Raw genomic sequence first — 8,642 nt, 5'->3', positions numbered from 1 at the left:
TTATTTCATTCTAAGAGGGATGTGGACAAAATCTTTAAAAGATCTGCTTAGCTTATGATTTACAGATCTTAAGATGCCCAAAAAGTCTACTCCCTTATTTGAGCTCCGTATGAGAAAGAAATACCCTTCTGAAAGTTTCCCATCTGTAAAACATCTTCGTATTGATGGAACCTCATATTTTTTACTTGCATCATAGAAAAAAAACTGAGGACAGGGTAAAAGAAAAAAGAGAGAGAGAGAAAACAAATAAAGCATGGATAGAAGGAAGGGGAACAGAAGGTAGGCTCCAATTGTGTGCTTCCCTTGTTCAGCTGCCCTTATCCAAAGTGACCCTTTCATTCTTTGAAGATAAAAATTAGGGCCATGCCTCTCCTGCCTTCTTTTAGTAGACTAAATACTTAGAAAAACAATTCTTTTGGTCATGAATACTATTCCATTGTGTATTTTGTTAGGACCTCTTTTTTACCAAATGAAATTAGTCCTGACCCTTTTTCAGCAGTGAAGAAAGGCAGCCTAGCAAACATCTAGCTTTTCAGATTTGATTTTTAGATCCATTGTTTACAGTGGTTGTTTAGCTTGATAGGGTCTACCACTTAAGGAGGTAAATTTTTTTTTTCCCTTTCAAGCATGCAGTAGAACATGAGCTTTGTGATAACTGTTGGTTTTTCCTTCAAAATAACAAAATTGTTTATAAAAAATGCTGTTTTTGACTCACTACAATCACCTAAGATATGATCCCCTTGTGTTTTCTATTTTTCACCAACAGTTTTATTATATTTTATAATGGCATTGGAGCACAGCAGTTATTGCTTAACCCAGTTTTGTCTTAAACAAGACAGCAGAATTGCCAATTGCTTGCTTAACCTTAGCCCACATCTCTACCATCCTTTCATCCACATTCAAAGGAGTCTCATGTAATTGCATTTCAATTGAAGACACTGAAGCTTTCTCTTTAAGAGAACCCATGTTACAATGTTCCCATTAAATCTAAGGCCTTGGCCCACTACTCTTCACTATTCTATCTCCCTTTTCTCCTCTCCCTTGCTCCCTGTAGCCACAGTTAACAGTCAGTGATAACAGTAATATGCACCCTTTGTTTCAGTTCATCCTTTTCAGAGTCTTCTTAAGGTGTTACTTAATCAAGATTATGAGTTGCAATAAACAAAATCCACTTCCAATATGCATAAGCAAACAAGAAGAATTTATTGGAAAGGTGCTAGGGTATCCCACAAAATGAAAGGGCAGGAGATGAAGACTGGCCCCATAAAAGACAGGGACCAGGCAAAGTAATAACCCTGGTCACCACTCTATTTTTGCCTCTATTTTGTGTTTACTTCTTTTGTCTCTTCCTCTCTTCATACCTGACTTAACAGAGTCAGCCTGCACATTGTCCTCAGCTGCCTTGTCTCCAGTTCTTAAGAGCTACTAGTGCTTTTCAAATCAAATTCCAAATTCTGAGAAGTAAAAACCTGGTAGTTGTCCACCCCAGTCCATTGACTATAACCAAGGATTCAGAGTCACATAGTTCACATGTGGCTATCAGGGTCCCATCTTGGGACACAGGTAAATGGGTTATCAAAGAAAAGGGGTATGTGCTGGAAAGAGCCCCAAAAATACTCCTACCACTAAAATACAGGTTCTGTCAAATTAGCCCCATTTTAAATATGTGAAAACTAATGCATGCGTTATATAATGGTCCAAGAAGCCTACAAAAGACACTCCCTATCATTCAGAAAATTCTAAGGAACCAGGATCAAAAACCAACTGAATTCTTTATTGTATAGCATTAACTCATTTAATTCTCAAAACAACCCTTTGAGGTAAGAATAAAAATTTTCAAAATTTTACAAGGCTTGCCCAAAGTCCACACAGCTAAATAGACAGAGAATCTGATTTAGATCCTGTTTTTTTATTTTTTATTATTTTTTATTATGTTATGTTAATCACCATACATTACATCATTAGTTTTTGATGTAGTGTTCCATGATTCATTGTTTGCGTATAACACCCAATGCTCCATTCAGTATGTGCCATCTTTAATACCCATCACCTGATCCTGTGTTTTTAAATGATACATACCTTCTCCTTCAGTTATTTGGCCCTTGTTTAGAAATCTGATCAAGAAACTACATGCCCCCATCTGTCACCCTACAACACTTCACTTGTGATGAGCATAGCATAATGTATAGAGAGATTAAATCACTGTGTTGCACACCTAAAATTAATGTAGTATTGTGTCAACTACACTCAAGTAAAAACTTTTTTAAAAAAGATCTAAACAAAAATAATTACAAGCCCCAAATTATAAATAATTCTTTGACTTACCATATAATACTTGCCAACTCAAAGATAACAACACTCTAGTCTTTTGTTTTCAAAAGAAAAAGGATTTTAAATCAGTGCTGTTTGTCATCTTCTTCCCTTTAAAACCACAGTTTTAACTAAGTTATAAATCTTTGCAAAATGTGGACACAATAGCTTCACAGCCACTATCTTTAAAGTGACTCCGTACAGAGAATGTGGTAGGCATCTTTATCCAACAGTGGTGTTGAATATGGCATTGGTCAGAATGATTCATTCTGGTCACTGCAATAAAACTGCCCCAAAATCTCAGTGGCTTAACACAATACAGATTTCTTTTTCACTTGCATAAAGTCCAGTGAAGGTGGGGTAGCACTCCTCCAGCTGAAATTCAAGGATCAGGCTCCTTACCTCATGTGGCCAAGCCATCCTGAAGTCCTTTACTTCCAAGCACACAAATGAAAGAGAGAGCAGTTGAGGAAGGTGAACCAGATGCTGAACCAGATACTTAACCAGATACTTAAGTGGCATATGTCACTTCTGATCATATTCTATTGTCCAGAACTACTCAGATGGCCAATTTAATCACAAGGAGCTTGGAAAATGGAGATGCAACACATGAACATTGCTCAGCATTTTTAGTAGTCTCTGTCAGTCTGTACTTTAGTTACCAAATATCCATTTGATCCCTCCTTTTACCCCCCCCCACAAGTAGCCAATCCAAAGACCCAGCCCCCTTAAATACAGCATCCAGTGTTCTTTCACTAGCTGTGTGAGCATGTTACTTGCCCACACTCTGCTCTGTAAAATTGGGAAAAATCATTGTTCATACCGTAAAAAAGTTGTTATGAGAATCCAGTCTCCAAATCCTATCCATCAGATCCAGGCACAGTATTCCAGGTTCTTCCTATGAAGTATACAATGGTAATACAGAGACAGGACAGTAGCACTGGATGCTCATTCAGAAAACAGAAAGCAGTAACTCATCTATAGCAATTCTGAATTCTGAGGAAGAGACTGTGGAGTCTCTCTGCCCTTACAGGATAGAAACTTCTCTAGTATTGTTGCCTTCTGCCAAGAACTGCCTTGTCTGTGGTTCTCTGTGACCTATCCTAATACTCTTCTAGGAGCTATACAAATTGTCAAAGTTATCTTCTATTTATAAAAGGCTGGGGTACAATGATGTTAATTAAGTCTTGAACAGTAAAATGTTTTTTATTCCATGTTCTGAGTTCCTCTGGCAATATTATTCCTCCAGAAACCTAGTAGGCTTCTTGTTCTTATTGCAACTAGTTCTGTGTGCTAGTAGCCACACTCAAAGTTTATCTTAGATATAATTCTGAACCTGATTTATTTTTCTCTTTGCTGGTTCCTACCATATGTCTTCTAACAGTTTCACTGTGATTACCTGAGACTATCTAGCACAGTGGACGGGAAGACCACATCCTTAGTCTCCTCTGCACTGAGACACTTAATTCAACTGAAAAGTTTACAGAGGTTTTGCTTCTCCTATGGGGGCAGGAGGGCAGGAAGAAGAGGGATCTAGAAGCAGTTAGTTTTCAAATCCTTGAAGGCCCTGAATTACTGGACTGTATTTGCCCTCCCTTTTAAAAATAGCTTTATTGATTCTTTACCTCTTTGGTTAGGTTTATTCCTAGGTATCCCATGGTTTTTGGTAGTATTGTAAATGGAATTGATTCCTTAATTTCTCTTTCTACAGTTACATTGTTAGTGTATAGAAAAACAACTGATTTCTTTTTTTTTTAAGATTTTTATTTATTCATTTGAGACACAGAGATACAGAGAGAGAGAGAACATGAGCAGCGGGAGAGGCAGAGGGAGAAGCAGGCTCCCCGCTGAGCCAGGAGCCTGATGTGGGGCTCGATCCCAGGACCCTGGGATCCTGACCTGAACCGAAGGCAGACGCTTAACCATCTGGGCCACCCAGGCGCCCCTGATCACGTTTTTTGGTACCCAGATATGTCTCCACTCATTTCATAGTCTCCAGCAGGGGCGGGGATAGCTGTACACTGGCCATAGTTGTGACAGAAAGACATTTAGTGACAATCTGAATCTTGAAGATTTTAACCCTAATTATAGAAGTAGAACCCCTAAAGGAGGCAAAAATTAAATCTTAGAATGAATGTATTGGCTCCCAGACATGCCAGTAAAAACTGATTGGTATTACTAAACCTGGTAATATCTTCAGATGAAACAGAAAAATCTCATTCACCTCAGGGAAGGAGAAGAAAGGGATATTGGACTGTGAATGGGAAGGGACCCTACGAGGCAAAATAGTATGCTGTATACTTCTCTATGGAGCACTACCAAGATTTTTGCTAAGGGAAAAATGTAATGAGGTGGTGAATTGTATGCAACAGAATTTCAGAGGGTTTAGGGGGCCTGATTAAAACAGGACAGCAAGTGATAAACCATGATTGCCAGGGAGCTATTGGATGGAAAAGAACAATTATCAGGGGCATGGGGAGAATAAGGAAAGGAAGAGAGGCAAAAGCAGCAAAATAGTGAGAAGGCTGCAGAGGGGCAGAGGGAAAAACTTTTAGCAGCTGCCCTGAGTGGGAAACTTTGGGCAGAGTGAGCAATATCTGAAGATGTTTTTAAGAAGACTTTTATGTGCTAAGCTATATAAAATTACTATCTTGCTGCTTTGAACAGATCAGCCATAAATATCTATGCTGTTCTTTAATTTTTTAACCTTTTGTAAAGACTTTTTAAGACTAAAATTCATAATGAGGGTGTTGGGTTGGGGGAGCTGAAATGGCAGGCAGGTGAAGAGGCAGACCAAGCAACTTACAATCAGGGTACATTTGAGAGGCCTATTTAGGATCAACATTTACTTAAATAGCACACTTCAAAGTGAAATCTCCAATTCATCTATGTAGTATTGGAATTTAAAATACGTATTTTGGGGGGCACCTGGGTGGCTCAGTCATTAACGTCTGCCTTCAGCTCAGGTCATGATCTCAGGGTCCTGGGATCGAGTCCCGCATTGGGCTCCCTGCTCAGCAGGAAGCCTGCTTCTCCCTCTCTCACTGCCCCCTGCTTGTGTTCCCTCTCTCGCTGTGTCTCTCTCTGTCAAATAAATAAATAAAATCTTTAAAAATAAAGAAATAAATAAAATATGTATTTTGGAAAGTGTATGAGGAGGAGGATCAAAATCTCTGAAGGCTTGGAGATATTCCCTCCTAGCGCACATCAGGCAGGATTTCTCTGTGGCATGCGATGCTCTGTGTGTCATTATGGCAAGCCACCCAGGGCAACATTACCCACAAGCACTGGAAATACTTACCAAGGAGGGATTTTGATGTCTACTTATTTAGAGAGGCATTCACTTTGCAAGAAGTCTCAGTTTACAAACTAACAAAGTTTGACATGTTTGTTCAGTGCTCCTGGGTATAATTGATTTTGGATTATCCTGGTTAAAACAAGTCTAATTTTCAAACTGTTGTTATATCAAAAGTCCCTGTTGAAAAGAATCCTTGTGAGGAGCTTCTGACAGTTTTGGCTTAATTAGTTTCCTGAAAATCTCCCTGAAGTAGAAGAAAAGAACAGAGGATATTCAAGCTTATGAATGAATGTTTTAATAGTCTGACCCACGTGACAATGGGGAAAGCTTGATATAGCAAATGATAATTTACAAAATGTATTTTCCTCTTTTCCTATTACTAAGTGGAAATAAAATATAGATTATTACTGTTACTTAGGGAAAGAATTTGAACCCCTGATCTGATTATAGACAACTATCTGGGGGACAAAAATGATATGGGTGATGGTTTAGGAAGAAAATTACTTTTGAGATGAGTACTTCACAATAATTATTATCATTAGGATAGTTGCATCATGCAACTTGACCACTGTATTCTTCTAAAGGAGACACACTGCTATTTCCAGACTCCTTTATTTATAGATTGATTCATTTCCTGTTTTTTGGAATCTAATTTATCAATTATTAATCCCACTTTGACACAGTAAATGGAATCATAAAAGCTTGAAAGAGTTAAAACATCGCTTCAAAGGTGTAAAAAGCAACCCAAAAATACCTCAGGAATTAAAACAGTGCTCAACTGTGGCTGCACATTAGATCAGTTGAAGTGCTTTACACTTGGTCTTAGCCAAAAGGCTGAGAAGTGATGAAGAAGTGCTTTAAAACAAAGAATACCAATGCCCTAGGCTCTCTCCCCAGAGTCTGGGGTCTGGGGTAGGAATCCACATTATTTTATATAAGCTCACCAAATGAGGCTGATGTACAGCCACATTTGGAAACCACTGAATCAAGAAATAATTACTATTTTAAAAATCAGTGAGCAATCAACAACTGGCATTTATTATGAGTTTTAATATATTAAATGTGATTCAAAAGATTAACTCAACACCAAAGGATGTTCACCTAGTAACTGACAACTCTCTGAAGGGATAGTAGCATAATATGTAAGTCCTACCAGTGCCATAATCTAGAACTCTGCATAAAACTGCCTAGATGTTCCCAAATTGGGAATTGCTGTTTTGCATGATGCATGAATATAAGAAATGTATCATTATTTCAGCTTATCAGTTATTCATATCAAACTATGAAAAAATACCTCAATCATCAATATAAAAGGACATTTCACATATACAGGCATACCTCAAAGATATTGTGGGTTCAGTTCCAGACCACCACAATAAAGCAAATATCACAATACAGTGAGCCAAATGAATTTGTGGTGATTGAGGTACTTTCAAATGAATTTTTTATTTGCCAGTGTACATAAAAGTTATGTTTACACTATTATGTAGTCTATTAAGTGCACAATTGCATTACATCTTTAAAAATGTACACTTTAATTAAAAAATACTTTATTACTAAAAATTCCAACCATCATCTGAGCTTTCGGCAAATCACAAACACTTTGCTGGTGGAACGTGTTACCTCAAAGTTGATGGCTACTAACTGCTCAGGGTGGTGGTTGCTGAAGGTTGGGTGTCTATGGCAGTTTCTTAAAAATAAGACAACAATGAAGTCTCCCACATTGATTGACTCTCCCTTTCATGAATGATTTCTCTGTGGCATACAATGCTGTTTCATAACACTATACCCACAGAACTTTCAAAATTGGAATCATTCCTCTCAAACCCTACCACTGCTGCTATCAACTAAGTTGATGTAATATTCTAAATCATTTGTTGCCATTTCAACAATTTTTATAGCATCTTCACCAGGACTAGTTTCCATCTCAAAAAAACACTTTCTCTGCTCATCCATAAGAAGCAACTTCTCTTCTGTTAAAGTTTTATCATGAAATTGTAGCATTCAGTCACATCTTCAGGCTCCACTTCTAAATTCTAGTTCTCTTGATATTTCCACTATATCTGCACTTCCTCCCCTGAAGTTTTAAACCCCTCAAAGTCATCCATGAGGGTTGCAATCAACTTGTCCTAAACTCCTATTAATGCTGATATTTTTTACCTCTTCCCATGAATCACAAATGTTAATGGCATTTAGAATGGTGAATCCTTTCCAGAAGTCTTTCAATTTGCTTTGCCCAGATTCATCAGAAGAATCACTACCTATGGCAGCTATAACCTTACACAATGTATTTCTTAGATAATAACACTTGAAATTCAAATTTACTCCTTGATTCATGGGCTGCAGAATGGATATTATGTTGACAGGCATGAAAACAACATTAATCTCATTGGACATCTCCATCTGAGCTCTTGAGTGGCCAGGTGCTTGGTTAATGAGCAGTAATATTTTTAAAGGAATCCTCTTTTTCTAACCAGTAGGGCTAAAATATTTAGTAAACCATGTTGTAAATAGATGTGTCATTATCCAGGCTTTGTTGTCCACTGATAGAGCACAGATAGTGTAGATTTAGCATAATTGTTATGGGTCCTAGAATTTGGGGAATAGTCAATGAGCATTGGCTTCAACTTAAAGTCACCAGCTGCATTAACTTCTAACAAGAGATTCAACCTGTCCTTTGAAGCCTTGAAACCAGGCATTGACTTCTCTAGCCGTGAAAGTCCTAGATGGCATCTTTCAATGTAAGGCTGATTCATCTACATTGAAAATATGTTTAGTGTAGCCACGTTTATTAATGATCTTAGCTAGATCTTCTGGATAACTTGCTGCAGCTTCTACATCAGCACTTGCTGTTTCACCTTGCACTTTTATATTATGGAGACAGTGTCTTTCCTTAAACCTCATGAATCAACCTCTGCTAGCTTCATACTTTTCTTCTACAGCTTCCTCACCTCTATTTTGTTGTCTTGATTTAGTCATATTTCTCATCTTTAAATGAGTGTTTGGACTGGTTGTTATTTAGATTCCCATATAG

The sequence above is a fragment of the Leptonychotes weddellii genome, chromosome 5 (assembly GCF_054177405.1).
Source record: "Leptonychotes weddellii isolate Sample4059 chromosome 5, ASM5417740v2, whole genome shotgun sequence".
Taxonomy (NCBI): Eukaryota; Metazoa; Chordata; class Mammalia; order Carnivora; family Phocidae; genus Leptonychotes; species Leptonychotes weddellii.
This window is presented reverse-complemented; position numbering follows the sequence as displayed.